At 30.9% G+C, this 22641-nt stretch overlaps 1 pseudogene; it reads left to right on the forward strand.

Annotated features, from left to right (window-relative positions):
- Positions 1 to 2003: 2003 nt before the first annotated feature.
- LOC134269939 (uncharacterized) lies at positions 2004 to 8881 on the forward strand (annotated as a pseudogene).
- The last annotated feature ends 13760 nt before the right edge of the window (positions 8882 to 22641 follow it).

Below are 22641 nucleotides of genomic sequence, written 5' to 3' on the forward strand. Positions count from 1 at the left end.
CTCTAAGTCAAAACGTAAGATACGTGTATAAGTACACTATAGGTATATTTTCTAATCTTAACACTTCACTTTTTTTAATTTTATGATTGTATATCAAAATTAATAGCGTTTAACTTATTGGAGTTAAATCGGTTTAGCAAAATTGAATATCATTTTTTATCCTCAATTATCTGATTGTTTTTCCCCGTGGAATTACTACATTTGGATAGTTATTAGTGTAAGTTATAACACCATTGCCTACCTGCTAAATATTTTCAGTAGTCAACACGTAAATATTCAAACAAGAAGCAATGGAATTTAAAAAAAAATAATGAAAAAAATAATGAAATTTAATGTTATTTAATAAAAAAAAGTCCACACCAATGTGTAATGTCATTATTCCTCTTTACACCGCATCGACTTTCATTTCATGTTATTCATTAGACATCTCAATTCTAGTAAAGATATATAGAATTTATACGTTTATCTTCTCTGATTTAAAATGTGAGATATAAAAAAAAACTGCATGTATATCTTTAAATCTTAACATTTTCTTTTATTCATTCCATGGTTGACCATGAAAACTAAAAGGGTTTAAGATTGTGGATTTAAATCGTTGTGGAAAAATTAATATCATGAATTATCCTTCATTAACTGATTGTTCTTTCCCGAGGAAAAACAACACTTGGATAAAGTTATTAGCGTAAGTTATAACACCCTTGACTACCTGCTATATATTTTCAGTAGTCAACACCTAAATATTCAAACAAGAAGCAATTGAATTTAAAGTATTTTTTATGAAATTTAATGTCATTGAAAAGAAAAGCCGAAATCAATGTGTTATGTTCCTGAATTTAAGTAAATTAATCCCTTTAGATACCCACAACATTTGATGATATAATAAACATCAGTCATTATCCTGTGGGGAACCTCTCGATTAGTTATTTTGTACACGTGAGAGCGCGTGTTTGGGTAAAACCCGGGAAGTCACAGCTACGAAAACACCTGTTTGACTAGTTCTGCAGAGACTTGAAAGGTGCTGAAAAGTAGATAAGGTATCTGCAGGGATGATAATATAAGCTCTAAAGTTATAAAGTCCTATTTAGTCCTACTTAAGGTAACTTAAAACACAGAAAAAATGTTGATAAAATTATTCCAGCGAATGTTATTTTATAGCCAGTACATAGAGTGTAAGAGCCTTCGACTGAGATGATGTGGCTTTGACATTCATAATATCCAAATAAAATAGAGAATCGTATTAAAATGATTTTTACAGGAAAGAAAGATAGGAATTAGAAACTGAACAAAAAAAAGAAGGTGGAGATTGGTTCAAGTTTTTTTTTACGACTGGAGGAATTTATAATGTAATCATTTGATAAAATGTTTCTTTTTGTCAGAGACATATGCATACTAAATTTGTTTCACATAAATCTTTACTTGACTAAGTATTCAACTTTTAACTAACAGGATAACTTTTTATTTTTTTGTGAGTTTAATTCTGTTATATATATATATATATATATATATATATATATATATATATATATATATATATATATATACATAGGCAATAAATTACTCTGTTTGCAGCATTAAACCAAATATTTAACAAACATAAAATACTTATGCCTGGGTTTTATTTTCATACACTGTATATAACAAATGCCATCAGAGATATTTTAGACGATTGTTTTAAGATTTATATTTGTTTTCCGATGGAAACCGAGATAAAACACCTATACACATGTTTTCAATGTCAGTACTGTATTTATTCTGTAAACTTACATAAAGTGGATTTTACTACCTTTAAGGACAAATATTATTTTCTACTAAAAAGCAAATTAAACATACAATCAGTTGCTATTATTAAAGCATTTTTGACAGATAAAGCATTTTGTCAAGGTTGTATTTTATACAGAGAGCCTATATTTTATCGTAAATTTAAATCTCTGTTATAGTCTATAACTATGCTTAAAGTGAGCGATAACTTTTATAAATGAAAAGATACGTGCATGAATAACGAAATGGAAAATCTTTATCTACTTGGTGGAGTTATATTAACAGCTAATTTAGCATTAGCCTACGGTAAGATTTTATACTTATCTATTATTCGGCCAAGGATATTGATCTCTCTCTCTCCATCTTTTTCTCCATTTTTCTCTCAACTTAATGTAGAAAATAATGACAAAAATCATCTCGATTTAGATGAAAATAATTTTCTAAATTAACATACAATGGGAAAATGAATAACAGTTCAGTTTCATAACAAATCAATTGCAGAATAAAATAACACCGAGATATAAACATTATTGACTGTGAACTGTGTTAAGATTAAATCTGATTAATATCTTAAAACGAGATGCTGGAAAATTACTTCCCAATACTTTTCCTTAAACAACACAAAATTTTGCAAATTCGGCTTTCTGTTTTTATTCAACAACCGTAAAACAACATTCGGAAAAAAAACAATATGATTTCGCAGCTTTCTAGACATGTTCTTCTCATTTATGCTGGAATATTCAAATATTTGAATATAGTTCATAGGATATAGAATTATTGAAAAGTTTTTTTAACGCAAAAGATTAATTAGCACCCTTGTTATGTATGTACTTTCCAGAAAATCTAGCATTAAATAAAACTGCATGGCAGGCGTTTCCGTTCCCCAGTGTGTCTTGGGGAGCAGAGAGAGCAGTGGAGCGGTAGATATTCAGACAGGTCTGCTGTAGAAGGCCAATGTACGATATCAGCATTTAATCAAATAAGAGCTGAATGGCGGGTGGATCTAGGAGGAGTGCGCAGTATACATAATATCACAATATATTACAGGACGGATAATATAGCATGGGGTAAAGTTATAAATATTTTTATCGTATGCCATTTTGAAATTTGAAAATATGGAAACAAATATGTTTGGTAATTTTTTTATAGTTGTTTAATAGATAACTTTCAATTCAAATATTTTTTTATAATATAGTTCAAAGATTTAAAATACGTATTTTTTTTTTTACAACATTTAATTTGATCTTAAGCTTATCAAATTTTAAATTAATTACTAAAGAAATAAGGTATACTCTTTACCCAAAGTGTGATCAAAAAGGATTTTGAATCAATCATTAATGTACTTAAAAAAATCAAATGGTGATTTAAAAATGAATTCAAATTACTTAATTAAATGTTGATATCTTTTAAGACGAAACAAACGGCTTCACAAGTCATTTTCTTGGATTCTCGGTATACGTATCGAACACAACCGAGAAGAATGAGGGGACCCTATGTTTTAAGGATACACAGTACACTGCAGCAACGATACCGAATATGACTTCTATTGAATGTCCTCTTCACATGGGAGATACGTCATCTACTACAATGAGAGGCTCTCTGGAGTTACCTACCCTAATGACTATTCCACTTATGCTCACAATGACCTTTGTGAACTTGAAGTATACGGTATCAAGAAAATAATATGATGGTTGATGTCAATTGAACGTATTGCTTTATTCTATTTAGCCTGTAGAGTAAACAACAGATTTTCAAACTTTCCTATTAATTCACCGGTTATGATATAATATTTTGAAAGCTTCATACTATTTTTCATACAAGTACCAATGAAATTATATTAATATGCCGTGGCTTTTTCTCCATTGGAAGATTCTTTTTTTGTCTTTGGAAATGGTTTGATACACTTTTGGAAACCAATTGCATATTTCACACACACAAAAAAAAAAAATAAAATAAAATGAGTTCTATTAATTTGTTTATGTTGCAAGATTGATAAAAGTTAAGATACAAATGATAGGTCCATATAAGTCCATTTCAAGCTTCCTTCGCAATGCTTTGATTTTCATATAGTTCATTAATAATGCATGGATAAGTACAATCTGCTTTCGTTATAGCAAATGCATATGACCTTTCATAAGCAAATTTTTTCTTTCACTTATCTTGCAATATGTTTTTTCCTTAGATTTTTGGTAAATGAAAATATATAAGGTACCTATGCTTTAACGACCTAAATATTATTTTAAATTTTTATTCGTTCGTCCAGTTAGAATTTCGAAAGGGGACATAGTTAACTGAATTTAAAGGCAAGAAATCCTTGTATCTTTTGGAGAATAAGAAGAAAACTATATGTACTACATCTTTTCGCTCAAAATTCAAAGAACGATTATATTCACTTGTTTATAAATCTGTCAATTAGGATGTCCATCCATCGGTTATTACGGGGAAAACTGCAGTGTACGCTGTCCAAAGAACTGCCAGGGAAGTTATTGTTACATTGTAAATGGAACATGCATGGGTTGTGTCTCTGGACACGTCGGACCTAAATGTCAGCACAGTGAGTATAATTTACAAAGCTTTAAAAGTTGAAATGCAAAATAAATAAACGTACTTAATGTAATTAGAGTGAAACTCGATTGGTGCAAAATGTGCTTCCTCTGTGTCAGTTTTAGGAGGAAAAACGTACGCTTTAAAATCGAAATATGTAATATTTCATTGTAATGAAAAATATGGAGATGACGAATAGTATTCAAGATTCAAAGTCCATTTAACAATACAAAATAGGAGCAGAACAAACACGGACCTCTAAAACATAAGAAGTGGAATCAGGTGCAAAGGAGGAGTAAAAATCCCCTGCCGACCGGTCACACACGGCGTTGGCTCCTTGTGATTTGGAAATGACGGAAAATTCTGTCGTCGATTCAGTGTATAAATAATGGACTAACAATTAGTATGAAGAAGATCAGTCAGCTTTTGATTCAATTATATTTTGTATTTGCTGACAAGGTCATTGTATCAACCACAGATCTCACGAAAGGTTTACTTTTAATGAGACAGCTGAAATTCTTGTTTAATCAACTTGTTTGTCAATAGTTAAACACGTTTGTGAAATTGTTCATATGTAGAGCTCGCTCTTGCGTATCGAATCAACTGAGATATATAAACTGCGTATGCAGGTATGCAAGTAAAATATCCAAATATGTCATATGACACAGGTGTGTGTGGCATCTTTTACCTCTAGCTTACCAGGATACATGCATATTGTATTGACATAAGAATGGAAATTACTACTGTTAAATGACAATACGTCGTCGATATAACTAAATTGCGAGTTGAAGACCACAGTGTGTTTCTTTCATGCATAAGATTTTGCCCAAATTCTGCTTCATATGAAAGCAAATATTGGCTTGCTAAAAAAAGAGCACAATAAATACCCATAGGAATTTCAATAGATTGTTGAAGGACTATTTTTATGTAAATTAGCAAAACTTTTTACGATTGAAATTTATCAACACTTAAGGTAGATCGCGGGTTTGCTGACGTCATAGTAGGATTTGACGTAAAAAGCTTACTGCAATCATATTAGCAAGCAAAAATATCTTCAGCAGAATACAGTAAATTATGTAAAAGTGAAAAATATATTACTTTGTTTGGTGTATTTAAATATTTACTCTATGTAATTGAGAATAAATGGTTTGATCAAGCCGGTCTTTTATATAATAAGTATTTGTGTGTACGTAACTTTCTTAAATACCATTGCCTAATTGACGATACAATACAATGACAGATCCGCCGCCTGAGTGTCTGGCGCCTGTCCTGCATTTTATTTTTTGTTTTGTTTACTTTTATGAATTCTGTTTTATTTGTTTAATTTAGTCTGCATACTAATCTACTTTATTTTTATTTTTTCACACAACAATCCTCTCTAACTCTTTATGCAAGGTATCTATTTTCTTCGTGATGATGTACGCCCGGATTGAATGCGCTACAAAATTTGGTTGCTAAAATTCTGAGGTAAACACAATAAATACCAATACAGTTTGAAGATTTTTGAATAAAACAGATTAAGAATTTAAAGAAAAATGTGAAAAACAGGTAGCACACATACAATAAATTCATTCTTTACAGAATGGACAGTTATAGGTAGGTTTGGGGTGCACAAGAATTTGTTGAATAGCCATTGTGTATTTAGATTCAAATAACAAAAGGTCTTTGTCTAAAGAATAGACAGGTACAGATGGATTTTGGGGGATGGTAGTATATATATAAGAATGCAACTTCCAAAATCAGTTTATATTTTGCATTGTAAAGGCAAACATGTTTCCCTTTTATGGAGATCTGGAATATATGACAGAATAAATAGAAATCGAATTGAAACAAGATATGTACAAAACCAGTGATATTTTGACCTGGAAACAGAGAATAGTGAGCGTAAAAGAAAATATTATCCAAACTTTGATCTTCTTAAAACTTCGACAACAAATACAGATATTTCGAATTCCAACCCGATTTTTTTTTTTCAATTTTAAATCAGTTTTTGGGGATATATAATAGAGAGCAGTGAGTGAGAATGCAAATTGTGTTCCAGGCGCCCTGTGAGCCAGACTTTATTTTTTTTTTGTTTTAATTTTAATTATTTTCTACGGAAATATTCACTGCAGCAGTATAGTTTTCATGGTGCAAATTGTTTTTGGGTGATGGATTTAATATTAGCCTACTTCAAGCTTAAAATGGATTCTTCTCGAGGGAATGATGCTTCCAAAATCGTAATCAAATGTAAATTTGTCATTTTTATTTTTTTGCAAACAGGATTAAATTAAATCTCCAAGTTCATTTTGTTATATACATGTACATTAAATATATAATGTATTTGTTTTGTTACAGTTGTGCACACGCCAAGGTTTACCTGTAACTCTATTCTGTTTTCTTAACTGTGATTATTTTTGAAAAAAATACGCATTCCGGTTTGGTAATATTTTTATGCGCAACAATATTCTATGAGCCAAGTACAAGTTTTCTAAAACGTGAAATAAATGGACAGTACGTATATGATAAGTCATTATGCTTAATTCATAATATTTGTACATGAAATTTCTCTTACTGGTGATTTTTATTTATTTATTTATTTTTTGGGAAGGGGGGTAAATAAGATAATTATCAACAGAAAAGACTTTAATAAATTAGGTTACATCATAACATAAAATATCAAGTATCACCAAATAAAATATGTACATCCTATAAATTGTCATCAATAAAATCAAACACTTTTATTATTGACAAATAATAGTGATTCGGCTTAAAATTTAAATTGGTGTTTCAGGTGGGGGAGGGGGGGGGGGTGTCAAGGCAAGTGATGCATGTTCATGGGAAGCAACTTCAGTAAGGAGGCACAACCACATGTTTTCAGCTGGGGGTATTGCAAACAACCAAAAATTCCTTGAAAAGCCAAAAACAGGGGGGGGGGCGGTATCAGGCGTTTTAATTGAGGGGACACGAGCATATAGTAGTAATGTTTTTCTGTATAGTACCTGTTTTCTATACTAAACTGTATGCTTTCAATAGTATTCTATAAAAATAATGAGACGAAATAGCCCTTGCGACATTTTAAAGGGAAAAGTGATTCAAAAGTCTGTTAATTCGGTGATAGACAAAATCAGTTCATTCTATGGAGTATAAATGTATACAATGTACAATGTAGGTCATTAAACTTTACTTTAAATCAATTGCACTATTTCCGATATAACATTTTATACATTTTATTAGTAGATGTTTTCAAATTAGGTGAGTTTTTTTTTTGGTTTCATCCAAACTACGGCAACGATTATAACTGGAAAATTAAATTCACGGATTGGATACTTTATTTTGAATGAATTGTTGATTAATTCATTTTTTTGAGTCATGCAGGCATTCGAAAATAATAAAATTGCACAAACGTAATTTAAAGTAGTGATGAAGATATAATACTTCTGAGAAAACTGTAGATCTTTAAAGTTTTTTTTGCAAAAAAATTAGCGAGAACACATTATTTTTTTTTAAATAGATCGATTCTAAATTTACTTCACATTCCCTGTTTTTGAGTACATAACTAATATGAAATTCGTCAGCTTCGTTTTAGTGTTATGACCATGGATTTCAAATGCGTATACCGGCAGAAAAGGGGCAATTTACTATATATTTCATTGAAATGTTGTCATCAACATTAGCGCATTTCAATAACGATTACAATTTAACGTCGAATCACAAAATTAAGATAAAAAAATCAGAAAGTAAAACTTAAAACCAGGGAAGACATCAGGCAAATCTTTAGCCTATGATTTCAGGCAGACTAAAAACCCAATTTTGACAATTAGAAAATGCACAGAATTTCACTTGCCTAATTGAAAGATACATGATTCGAAACTGTGTAGGTGGTAATATAAGATATGTGTAGAATAGCATTATAATTATTTTTTTTTTCTTTGGCCAGAGTTTAGATCAAACATCGACTCAAGCACCATGTATTCCTTTGTTCTGACAGTTATCAGAATTCTCTTAAACATAATTATTTTCGGGTAAGTTTTTTTTTTTAGTTTTTGGTTACAAATAATATTTAAAGAAATAACCCATTTTTAGCCTTTTAAAGTATTTGTTTTATCTTTCCAAAATGTTTCCATTCTTTTAAGTATATTGAGTTTTGATAATTATTTTGTTTTTTGTTCTTTTTGGGTTTTGTATCTTCTTTATTTTTTTTTCATTTGACACTTGTCATTTCTGTTGCTGTTTTTCTGCTTTTACAGAAGAGGTGAAATATCACATCGTATTACCGTTCAGCAGGGGATGCTCACTCTTCCACAGCACCTGATCCTAACTCTTTGTATCGCTCTGTCCGTATTTTGTATATTTTTATGGACTTTGACTTTGAATAATGTTCGTTTTCTCCGTATCAATCATGCAATTTGCAGAAGTATGAAGAAAAGAAGTACACTCTACCAAAGAGCTGCCCACAGAAAACGCCGTGCACAGCACAGAAAATAATAGATCTAGAGTTGACGTCAATACGGGATAGATTACACCTTAAGAAATGGGTCACTAAAGACACATTTTTACAAGACCAAATACATTAATGTGAGGTGATGGAATGTTGATTCCTATATGATATATGCAAGATTTCTTCAATATGATCGCCTTTTTTGTGTGAATTGAAAAAAAAAAATATGCGATAAATCTACCTTGTTAACCATTAATTTTGATTCAGTTTCTTTACAAGGAAGTTCATATTAAAGGAAATGTGCTTGATATGTGCAACAAAGAGGTACTGTATATGCACACTATGAAAAAAATGATAACGATATATAAAAAGAAACGTGACTCAGATATTTTGAAAACATGTTTGTTACATCGCATTTTATGCTCTAAGTACAATCTGGGATAGACATGAACATCGGTTTTGGTAAGGCAGGAATATATGTTAAAACTTCGTGTTTGGATTTGTTAAAACGATTTTTTTGAATCTTTTGTCAAGATTTTTCTTTTATAGCACAATCCCCTTCTATTCAATGATCAATGTATTTCTATATAAGTAAAATCAAATCATTTAGAACCAAAAAAGCTGTAAAATATAAACAGCTGATAATTAAAATTTAAATACATTGTATAGAAATTCCTGACAGATATAAGAGTTAAAAACTCTAAATTCAAATAGCCATCGTCCATTTAGTATACGGAAAAAGAGAAGAATTTGATTTAAAACAACAACTGCAAACAAAATAAATATATGAAGCTAAAATGAACAATTGATAACTTGTTACTTTAAAAAATTGTATTTTCTCTACAAAGACAACATTATGGAAATAAGGGCATTTTTGGTAAAAATCATATTTTAGATTTCAATTTAATCAATTTCAATGAAGTGAAAAAGAACCCAGACACTACTGATATTACTCTATCGAAAAGGTAAAAGTAATTTATTCTCCAGTTTCTTAGAAAGTGTAGACAAAGCTTTTACTTTATTGTGATCTTCGGGAAGGTAGGAATAAAGACAATTTTTATGCTATAAAATCAGCACTTTAGATCATATAATTTAACTGTGTACACCACGAAATGTTGCTCCAATTCATAATATGTAACAACAATTTTCAGTCTTGTTAATTCGGAGGATAAAAAAATAATCATATTGGAGATTATTTTTAGCTCCTTTTATTAAGTAAAACTCTTGACTCAAAGACGTTGAAAATCGGAGTGTGTTGAGGTTAAAATCCTTTTTCATAACTCTCTAGTCTCTACGCTTACAATGTAATAGTTGAGCTTAAACATTCATGACATTTTAATCTTTTTGGTTCTTTTTTTTTCAAATAAGAAACAATCCATAAAATTATATTTCTTTTATAATGTTCGAATTCTAGTTTGCAAATGAAAAGCATACCGAACATGTATCATTATAGAAGTCTGTCTTTCAATATCATATGTAAATTCCTTTGCATTAGTGCATGGGCATGTCTTTTAGTCTTCTTTTTGAAATGTTTGAAAAGATTCAATTTAAATATCCAAAATCCAAGCTATTGTAATTTGTCATAATAATTGAAAAATGAACACGGACTAAGAACAAGCAGCATGGTATAATGAAGAGACTAAATGTATTTTTATGACTTAAAGAAGATATAATGTAATTACTGGAATAAATTTTTCTCTTTGCAGAGACTACAACATATTTAGTTTGTTTAATACACAGTAAACGTAATAAAGCGTCATTTTACTAGATATTCAACTTTAAAGCTGATAGGTTAGCCAAGTTTTTATTGAGATTAAGTCAATAATTGATTTCAGACAAGCTGAATTTCACTTCAGGATGATTATTATACTACATTGGCAATAAATAAGTTTGTATTCTAGCAATAGCTTTTTTTAACATACATAAAATACTTACATTTGGATCAAGGCGTTGATTATTTATATACAGTGATTATAATAAGTGCCTAGATAGAATGTTTTTTTTTTTAAGTTTCTTTAATTTTTTTATTTGTTCTGAAAGAAACTGAGATAAAAGAAAACATTAATGAACACAATTTTTTAATTCCAGTACGTTTTATTCTGTGAACTCCCATTAAGTAGATTTTACGATTTTGAGAGACAAACCATAGTGACATGGTACAAGAAAGATAATTTAAACTTACAAACACTTGCTACTATAAAGACATTTCTAACACATAAAGCATATTTTAAAGGTTGTATTTTAAACAGAGAAATTTTCATCGTACATTTTAATTTGTGTGACAGTCTATAATTATGCTTGAAGTAAACAATGAATTTTTTATGAAAATATATAAATTGTGGAATAGTATTTTTTAAAATCTTCTCGGAGGATTAATATTGATGCCAAATTTAGCATTAGCTAACGGAAAGATTTAATGTTACTAGTATCTAGTTTTTGGTCAAGGATATTCCCCTATTCTTCTCTTTCTCTCTGAAATTAATGTGGAAAAATATACCTTAAATCATCTCGATTTATATATGACAAACAGTACACCTTCAGGTAAAATCAAGTGAAAAACATAAAACCACCTTAGCGTACTCCACATTTGAAATTTCCACATTAATTTGTCCGTTGTCTGTCGTTGTTGTGGTCGTCGTTGTCATTATTGACGTCGTTGTAATATTTTAACATTTTCATCTTCTTCTCAAAAACCACAGGGTCAATTTCAAACAAACTTGCAATAAGGTATCCTTGGGTAAAGGGGATTCAATTTTGTTCTCATGAAAGGCCACCACCTCTTCCAATAGGAGACAATGGTGAAATAGTGAAAAACTGGCATAATTTAAAAATCTTCTTCTCAAGAGCCACTAGGCCAGTAAAGTTGAAACTCATGTAAGTATCCTTATTTAGTGTAGATTCAAGTTTGCACAAATCATGACCCTGCGCAAGTGAGTTAAGGCTAATTATGAGCTATTCTATACAAATGAGCTAATGAAAATGCATAAATTGTATATTTTATATACAGAGAAACTTCAAATTGATTTTCTTATACATAGGTAGTACCCGCAGAATATTAATGCAAGTGCATATTATGAAGTCATAGTTCTTTCCCATTCAAGGTATAAAACACATCAACAAAACAGAAACGGTGCAAGGACGCATCCTATTTAATTTAAAATAAATAAAGTATAATATTAAGGAGAATATTCTTAAAATTAATAAAATTGCTGCACAAATCCTATGCTCTTCTTCAATCGATGAAAATTTTACTAAGCTTGCACTGGAATGTGATTTTTCCCCCTGTTTCAACTTAAATCTGTACGAATAGTAACTAAACAATTGCAGTGTCGACATTTTTGCAGCAATATCTAAAGTCCTTGGAATATTCTACTTCTCTTTGTACTTTGTTTCTGTAAAACAAAGTAAGGTGTGCCCTTGCGCCGAAGCGATTTTATTGATGTTTCCTATAAACATGTGTAGTAAAGGTCAATGACGCCATAATATGACGTCATAATGTGTACTGGGAATCACATATAGTGGGTAGCAAGAATGTATTGGAAAACAAGTCTTAACATTTCCCTTGTGCTATGTATAGCAATAATGTGTCTTAATTAATTATTTTGCATAGAAACCTCCATACGTAGCCTTAACTCACTTAATTGCGCGGGGGTAGAGTGGAACCACAATGGGGTATATTTATCAAAGTTTAACAAGGGAGAACATACGAACAATCTTTAAAAATCTTTTTCTTAGTAACAGCAAAGCTATAATGGTCATAGTCTCCCCTGAACCCAATTTTATATGTAAACTTTGTTAAACTTGGCTATCAATTTTATATGAAAACTTTTCAAAACCGAACTGATTTTTATTTTTACCTTACCAGTTTTTCAGGTGAGCGATGTAGCCTCTGGGCCTCTTGTTTTGTATTTTGTGAAAAGAAAGACAAATACCTCATACACTTTATGGTTTTCCATTTTACACGCAATCAAAGCACAATCTAAAATATAAGACTTTTTACATTCGCTCTGTACTTATAGTATTACTACATTACAATAAAGTGTTGGATAAATATGTTATTATCCATCAAAAGTTATATTAACCTTTTTTTTAATTATGTAAAAACACTGCATTCATGATTAAATTAAAAAAAAAACCTTTTTGAAACGTAATTACAGTGAAGTGTTAAATGGTGATATCATACTTCATATAAAATCATATTCAACATTTCATAATGGTACTGTTGGCACAATTCTTATGAATAAATAGAATCACAATGCATACATGTACGTATCACAGAAGGATAATGGCGTTCCCTTAAATGGACCAGATATTTCAGACCCCTCTGCATTAACCCTGTCACAAACTAACACTGTGTTACATGTCAATATATATAATTTTCTCATTTACATTTGCACTCATATCAATAATAAGTACTTACTTGAAGTAAAAATTGTCTTTTCAATATGTATTCTTCTATGTTCATAGATTTCCAATAAGGGGAAATAAAGAAAGACTTTATTTCAACGGTGAAATCAACTTACATTCGAGTTGCATTTTAAAACATTGTTTTGACTTAAAAATAACAGAAAATACTAAATGGTGAAAATATATATACACAAATCAAAGTTGTTTCGACGTTGAAATATCAGCAAACATCCAACGGTGAAAATGTGTTGCAGTTTGACCGTTGTTTCATCGTTGAAATATCGACAAACATTCAACGTGATCACATCTATAGCGCGTAGGAAAGGAAGAATGGACACACGCTTTTGTGTACAAAGCAAACGTGTAGATCAAAAGGACGGGGGAAAAATGAAATAAAATCATTTCTCTTTTAACTGAAATTGTTGTCTAAAGACCGATAAAAAGTGAATAAATATTCGCTGGAGATTATATAACAATTATACCGAAAAAACGAAATTTTAACGAATGATTAATTAAAAGTATGATTACTAGAGATCCCATCCTGTTAAAAGCTATAATTCTTGCTTACTTTTGTTTATTTTATACGTGTAATTATTCATCCCACCAAACCTTCTTGTAGTCAAGATGCTTCAGTAGTTTGTTTGCATTTTAACGTAATGAGAAGTCCGTGATTTTTGTGTGAAGTGTAGTTTTTAAAAATCTGAATGTGACAGTCTGAAAAGTATATACGTTTTATTGACGAAAATAACTAAATACAGGCGCGGATCCAGGATTTCCTTCCAAGGGTGCCCATCCGAATCCGATACATAACCCAACCCAGAAATATGTCGATGAAAAAAGGATAGAAAGCGTAAAACTCGCCCAAATATGAAAAACCTATTTCATTAGGGTGAAATTGGGTAGTTATTGACTTCTAATACCGCATACTTACGAATTTCCATGCTAAATTAACACAGAACCCCGTTTTCAAGGACGGTCTGCGTTTTCCCTGGGATCCAAGGTTACTTCTTATTGGTTGAGTAAGCTAATTTAATACCTCTGCAAATTCCAACTGGGTGGTGGTCCCAGCATGAAATTTAAGTGGAAATCAAAGTCCAAAATACACGTGCAGAGGCGATATTCAAAATTGACAGGAAGTTGTTTGACTTTTTAATTCACTTAAGGATGTGGTTCAGACAAAAGATTTAGGTTTAATATAAAACTCAACATGCATCACAGAGTTGACCAATCGGGATGATTTGTGATCAGGTCACGTACTTCTATCACAATAATTGACACGTTACAATTGGGTACTTGCATTGATTTCGTATTATTACTATTGAAAATCTATTTTGAAAAAAGAAAAAAAAAGTTTTACGGGGGCAAATATAGCGCTCAAATTAGAAACTGAACACACAAAAAAAGAGAATGAATCAAAGATTTATCTTAAGGTTTTTTTTTTTTTTTTTTGACTGGAGGAATTTATGATGTAATCATTTGTTGAATTGCTTCTCTTTGCAGAGACTATTGCATACTTAGATGTTTAAATATACAGTAAAGGTAATAAACCTTTATTTCACTATATGTCACTTTTAGCTGACAGCCTAACCAAGTTTTCATTGAGAGTATGTTAAAATCTGTTTTCAGACACGTTTGAGTTTCCCTTCAGAATGACTATATATACATCGGCAATAAAGTTTTCTGTTATGTAGCAATAAACCGAATATTTAACATCCATAAAATAATTATGGCTGGTTCACGTTGATGATTTTGTGCTGTGTAAATAATACATGCCATCAAAAATATTTTTATAAGACTATTTTAGGATTTATATTTGTTTTCTAAAAGAAAATGATATAAAACATTAATACATATTTTTCAATTTGAGTACTGTTTCTATTATGTTAACTTCCATAAAATAGATTTTACTACCTTTAAAGACAAATAATATAATCTTGTCACTAAAAAAAGAACAACTTAAACTTACAAACATTTGTTATTATTAAAGCATTTTCTGACAGATAAAGCATTTTGTTTAGGTTGTGTTTTAAACAGAGAGTGTATTTTGTCGTAAACTTAGATCTCTGTGATAGTCTATGTGCTTGAAGAGAGCGATAATTGTTATAAATGAAAAGAAACATGTATGAATAACAGAATGGAAAATTTTTATTTACTTGGTCGAGTTATATTGACAGCAAATGTAGCATTAGCGTACGGTAAGATTTTATACTTATCTATTTTTCGTCCAAGGATATTGCTCTCTGTTTCTTTCTTCTCAAATTAATTTGGGAAATAATGACATAAAGATAGAGACGATTGTCTTAATTAATATACAACGGTAAAATGGCAAACATTTCAGCTTCATGACAATTCAAATGCTGAATTATATATCACCTAGATATTAACACTATGGAATTTAAAACAGTGTTAAGATTATATCTGGTTTATATTTAAAAATGAAAAGTTGAAAAATTACTTCCCCTTTTTCTTAAACAAAACAAAATTTTGCAATTCGACTTTCTTATTTTTTGAACGACCGTAGAACATTCGGAAACATTCGGAAAAAAGCAATGCCATTTGCAGTTTTCTAGTAATGATCGTTTCGTTTATGCCAGAACATTCTTGACAAATATTTTTAGTATATAGTAGGGATGGCAATTCTTAACCGGTGAATCGATTAATCGGTCGGAACGATGCTAATCGGTTGGAAAATCCGTAATCGGTTAGTCGGAAAAAATAAAAATATAATTATGTAAATTTGAACATATATTTTTTAAATTCACTTTTTGAAAAGGAAACCATTTCTGAAAGTTCATGGAGCGTTTCTACATATCTTATAATTAAATAATTTGGAGGTAATAGCTCTCCTGATTGAGGTCACCGGGCAATTGGTCAGTTTGTACAGTGTTAATTGCTGTTTTTAAAACATCATGTTGTTACTCCGACTGTGATTTTTTAATGATAGTAAAACATCACAATTTAGCACTTTAAGGCAATATGTCTATATTTTGCCGTTATCTATTAAGTTATTTTTTTTTAAATTAGAAAAAAAAAACGGTGTGAATAAATAGAGAGATCAGACATAATAGTTTTGATTATGGTGACAATGCAGAAATAACTTCTTTTACATATGCGTTGTAAAATTATATGTGTCTGATTCTCAGGCAAGATTCATGGTTTTCTTCATTTTTTTTCTTGTAAAATGAAATTAAAACAAAATATTCTCTCACGCACATAAACTATTATGATCTAAATAATTGATTTAACAGAATGAAAATTAAATAACTTCTTAATAGGCCTCTTGAGTATACGAAGAAACGTCAAAATGAACATTTTGATACGGCTAAAAGGTTAATCGGTCGGAACGTCTTACGGTTAAGTGATTAGCAATTCTGTAATCGATTGTCATCCCTAGTATATAGTATATGAATAGTATATAAAAAATATTTTTAATATGGTTCAAAAGATTTGTTTTGAAGTAAAATTATAGTTAGCATCTTCAGCTCTCCATGCATATTTCCAGAAAAGTAAGCATTTAATAAAAGTGCATGGCAGGCGTTTTCATTCCCTAGTGTGTCTTTGGGAGCCGAGAAAGCGGTGGACGCTAGATACTCAGACCGGTCTGAAGTAGGAGGCCAAAGAACGATATCAGCATTCAATCAAATAAGAGCTGAATGGCGGGTGGATCTAGAAGGAGTGCGCAGTATACATCATACATGTATCACAACATATTACAGGACGGATACGTTATATAGTGTGGGGTACTGTAGACCCTTTTGAAATTTGAAAATACGGAATTAAATATATAGATTTGTTCTTAAGTAATTTGTTATTGTTTAGTAAAATTTCACTGATATGATCACCATTGCCGGTGAAGGGCTGCTAGGCCTATGCTCTGCATTCAGGGCCTTTGAGCAGGGAGGAATCTTTCATCGTGCCACACCTGCTGTTTTCATCCGAAGGACCGCCCCATTTAATCTTTTACGACAAGCAAGGGGGTTCTAACCCGGAACGGGGCTGTATTTACTAGATAACTTTCAATTCATTTTTTTTAGAATCTAGTTCAAAGATGTAAAATACATTGTTTGTGTTCACTTTTTTATTCATTTAATCTGATAATAAGTCGGATATCAATTTTGAAAATAATCACTAAAGAGACGAGGTACCCCTCTTTACTCAAAGTGAGTTCAAAAAGCATTTTGAATCAATCATAAATGTAGTGCAAAAAAGTTCAAATTATGATTCATAAAATAAGTTATCAATTACATAATTGTAATTAAAAAATCTTTTAAGACGAAACAAACGGCTTCACAAGTCATTTTCTTGGTTTCTCGGTATACGTATCGAACACAACCGAGAAGAATGAGGGAACCCTATGCTTTAAGGATACACACTACATTGCAGCAACGATACCCAATCTGACTTCTACTACAATGAGAGGCTCTCTGGAGTTACCTACCCTGATGACTATTCCACTTATGCTCACAATGACCTTTGTGAACTTGAAGTATACGGTATAAAGAAAAAATGTGATGGTTTATCTTGTTTAAATATATTGACAGTCAAAAGAAACGCAACACCCTTATTCAAAGGGTAAAATTATATACGAGTTATAACTATGAACCAAAAATGTGTGGAAATCTTTAACGTTTAGTAGATTACTTATGATTAACAGCTGCAGAACCTTGAAAACCCAAAATATTTTTAAAAAATTTATTAAAAATGCAAAATTTTGATTTCTGTATGGAGGACTAAAGAGCAATTTTCAATAATGGTCAGAAAATCATTAAACCGTTATATAACTGATTTAGCAAAGTTAAAAATGTCCTAACTTTTTTGGTACACAGATACATGTACATCCCTTATATAATTTTCACCCTAAAATTACGGTGTTGCGTTTCTATTGATTGTGAGTATATATTGTTTTATTTTAGTAACTTGTAGAGTAAACAACAGAGTTTACATAGACCAACTCCTTTCATAAAAGTCAGCTTGATTAACAGTTCAAAAATATTCAGAATTTAAAATTTTAAAATCTTTATACATATTTTTCAGCTACCCTTGATATCATATCAATATACAGTGTTTTTTTTCTCCAATTAAAACTTCTTAATCTATGGAAACGATTTGATACAATTTAGTAAACAAAATTCATATACATATTTTACCAAAGAAAAATTTGCCTATGTAGCAAGATTCATTAAAATTTAAAAACAAGTTATGCATGCATTAGTGTCCATTTTGAGCTTCGTCTGCAATGCCTTTATTTTTATGTAGTTTTACAATAATAATGTATGGGTAATTACAATATGCTTACATTATGGATATGCATACATGCATATAACCTTACATTAGTAAATCTATCTATTCTTTACTTAAAAGATCATAAAAGATGTAATTTCCTCAGGTCTTTGGTGAATAAATATATATAATACATATGATAAAAGGACCCTTATATAGATTTAAATTTTTATTTTTTCTCCGAGTTAAAAAGTTGTAAGGAAAAATAGATAACAGAATTTAAATGCAAGAGAAGCCTTTATTTTGTACCACATTCTTTCCCTCAAAATTCAAAGAGCGCGTATATTCACTAGGTTATCAATCTGTCAATTAGAATGTCCATCCAACGGTTATTATGGGGAAAACTGCAGTATACAATGTCCACAGAACTGCCAGGGAAGTCATTGTAACATTGTGAATGGAACATGTTTCGGTTGTGTCTCAGGTCACGTTGGACCTAAATGCCAGTACAGTGAGTATTTACAAAGCTTTAAAATTTGAAATGCAAAATAAATAAGAATACTTAATGTAATTAAGGTGAAACTTGATTGATGCAAAATGTGCTTGCTTTGTGCCAGTTTTAAAAAGAAAAAATATACGCTTAAAAGTCGAAGTATGTATTATTTCATTGTAATGAAAAATATGGAGATACATGTAGAGAACAGTATTCAAGACAAAAAAGTCCATTAAACAATACAAAATAGGAGCAGAGCAAACACTGGCTTCGAAAACAAAGGAGGTTGGATCAGGTGTCATGGAGAAGTACAACATCACCTGCCGACAATTCACACCCACTGTGTGCGCCTTGTCATGATCAGAAAAAATAACGGAAAAATATACGTCGTCAATTCAATGTATAAATAATAGACTAACAATTAGTTTGATTGATTGACTGATTGTATACTGTTTCATGTCCCTCTTCAGAATATTTCACTGATATGAAGACGTCACCATTGCCGGTGAAGGGCTGCAAATTTAGGCCTATGCCCAGCACTTACAGCCTTTGAGAAGGGAGGGATCTTTAACTTGCCACACCTGCTGTGACACGGGGCCTCGGTTTATACGGTCTCATCCGAAGGATTGCCCCATTTAGTCGCCTTTTTCGACAAGCAAGGGGGTACTGAGGACCTATTCTAACCTGGATCTCCATGGGGCAACAATCACTATAGAGAAGGTCAGTCAGCATTTGACCCAGTGATAAAATGTATGTGGTGATAAGGTCACTGTAAGGACAATAGCTCTAACGAAATTATGACTTTAAATGAGACAGTTGAAATTCTTGATGCATCAAATTGTTTGTCCATAGTTAACCTCGTTTCAGAAATTGTTCATACATAGAACATGCTCTTGTGTTTGGAATATGATGAGCTATGAAGAAAAAATCAGTTTACGGATTATGAAGGTATGTTGCTGCATAAGTAAGGGAAGTTGAGAATAGAAAATATAAAATCAACGCATTTTTCATAGGGCTTTGTTAGATTACCATTAACGTCTTTTTAAAGTTAAATATCCATATATAACATATGACATATATATTTATTCTTCTAATACATATGATATTGCACAAATTCTGCTCCATATCAATATAAAATAAGGTGTGTTGAAAACGGAGCGCAATTGGTACCGATGGACATTTCAATAAATTGTTGGAAGACTACTTTTATGTAAATAAGCAACTTTTTTTTCTTATTGAAATTTATAAACGCAATCTGACTTTCAGTTTTGAATACCAGAACATTCAAAAAATTTTGCTTCCTTCGGTGAAAGAAACATGATTGGAAACTGTTTAGGTGGTAATATAAGATATATGTACATTAACATTATATTACATTTCTTTTCTTGGGACAGATGTTATATCAAAGTCCGATTAAAACACCACGTATTCGTCATTTCTGCATGGAGTCTTGGCAGTTCTTGCTTTAAGTGTTCTGTTAAAAATATTTTTCGTTTTCAAGTAAGTTTGTTAGCTTTTGTTACGAAAGGAAATAGTACTTTCTTTGACCTTTTAAAAATTCAAACGTGCCTAATCTTTCCAAAATTAGTGCATTTTTTAAAATATATTCAGTTTTGATTAATATTCTTTTTAGCTAACCTTAGCCGAAGGCTCAAGTGAGCTTTTATGATCAAAATTTGTCCGTTGTCTTTCGTCCTCGTCATTGTTGTCGTCGTTTACTTTTCACATTTTTGACTTCTTCTCAAGAACCGCTGGTCCAATTCAACCAAACTTGGCACAAAGTATCCTTAGGTAAAGGGAAAATCAAGTTTGTTCAAATGAAGGGTCATGCTTTTATTCAATGGGAGATGATTCAGAAATAGTGAAAATTTGATAGTATGTTTGAAAATCTTCTCAAAAACCACTGTGCCAGGAAAGATGAAACTTATAGGGAAACACCCTCGGGTAGTGTAGATTCAAGTTTGTTCAAATCATGAACCCCGGGGGTAGGGCCGGGCCAAAATGGCCGATCAATGTTTTACATAGGAATATATAGGAAAATTCTTCAAAAATCTTCTTCTCAAGAAAAAAAACCAGGAAAAAGGCATATTTTTGGAATTTTCCTCAGGTAGTGTAAATTCAAGTTTGTTCTCATGTCATGTAGGGTGGGGAGAATGGCATATAAATTTTACATCGAAATAATATATGAAAAAATCTTTAAAAATCTTCTTCAAAATAAACTATGAAAAATGAAACTCATGTGGAATCATCTTCAAGTAGTGTAGATTCAAATTTGTTCAAATCATGATCCCCAGGGGTAGGGTGGGACCAAAATGACAGATCAAAGTTTTACTTAGGAATATATAAGAAAAATCTGTAAAAAAATCTTCTTCTCAAGATCCATAGGAACAGGAAAGACAAAACTCATGTGGAATCATCCTCAGGTAGTTGTAGATTCAAATTTGACCAAATCATGAACCCTTGGGCTAGGGTGGGGCATAATGGACGTTAAAAGCTTTACATAGGAATATATAAGAAAAATCTTAGAAATTTTAAATTTTCTTCTCAGAAACCATTGGGACAGGAAAGATGAAACTCATGTGGAATTATCCTAAGGTAATGTAGGTTCAAGTTTGTTCAAATCTTGAACAAACTATCCTCGGGGCTAGGGTGGGGCCAAAATGGTCGACCAAAGTTTTACATAGGAATATATAGGTAACCCGTTTAAATCTTCTTTTCAAGTACTTCAAAGTTTGGTAAAATTTTTGGAATCATTTTCAGGTAAGTGTAGATTCACGTTTTTGTTACAAATCATGATTTGGGGTTACAATAGTACTTGCTTTGGCCTTTTAAAATGAAAATGTGCTTAATCTTTCCAAAATTAGTGCATTTTTGAAAATATATTCAGTTTTAATAAATATTCTTTCTTTTCTTATTTTGTTATCTTGTTTAACTTTTGTCTATTGACACTTCTCATTCTGTTGTTGGTTTTCTCCTCTTTTAGAAGTTGTAAAACATTACATGCAAATGGAAGAATTGTTAAGAAAAAAGTACACTCTACCACACAGATGTCCACAGAAAACGCCATGCATAGCACAGAAAATAATAGGAGATCTAGAGTTAACGTCAATACTGGATATACAACACCTCAAGAAATAAGTCACTAAAGTCATCTTATTTTTTTCATGATCGTCTTTTTGTGAATCAAAAATAAATACTTATATTGAAATGAATATTATTTGTTATAATAGAATAGTAAGAAAAGTTAGATTATACATATTATGCACATGATATCGTAAGCTTGTTATCTAGTAAGTTTGATTCAGTGTTTTTACAAAGAAGCTCATATAAAAAGAAAATTGCGTGATATGTCCAAGAAAGAAACACTGTCAATGCACACTATGAAGAGATTGACGAAATAAAGAAAGTACAGTACGTGTCGCAGATATATTTAAAAACACATCTGTGACATCGTGTTAAATGTTTAAGGTACACGCTGAAATTCAGATGAATAAAGATTGTGGTAAACAGAAAAAAAATGTTAGAACATCGTATTTGGTTTTGTTAGCACATTTTTTCTTATTTCTTTTTCTTCTGGAATGACTTTGTTTTTCTAGCATAATTCCTTTGTATTTCATGACCAATGCTATTCTAAATTAGTATAACAATTCATTTAGAACCAGAAAGCTATAAAATATAAACAGATAATAATGTTTATAATTTAAATTTATGTATGCTTATGCTTACATGCAAGCTTACCGCAACTTGTTTTCACTAATTTTATATAGGTCAAATAAAACACTTTCATAGAGATGAATAA

This window comes from Saccostrea cucullata, unplaced genomic scaffold (assembly GCF_032062105.1).
Source record: "Saccostrea cucullata isolate Sc308-1 unplaced genomic scaffold, CSIRO_AGI_Scuc_v1 ctg9202, whole genome shotgun sequence".
NCBI classification, from domain to species: Eukaryota; Metazoa; Mollusca; class Bivalvia; order Ostreida; family Ostreidae; genus Saccostrea; species Saccostrea cuccullata.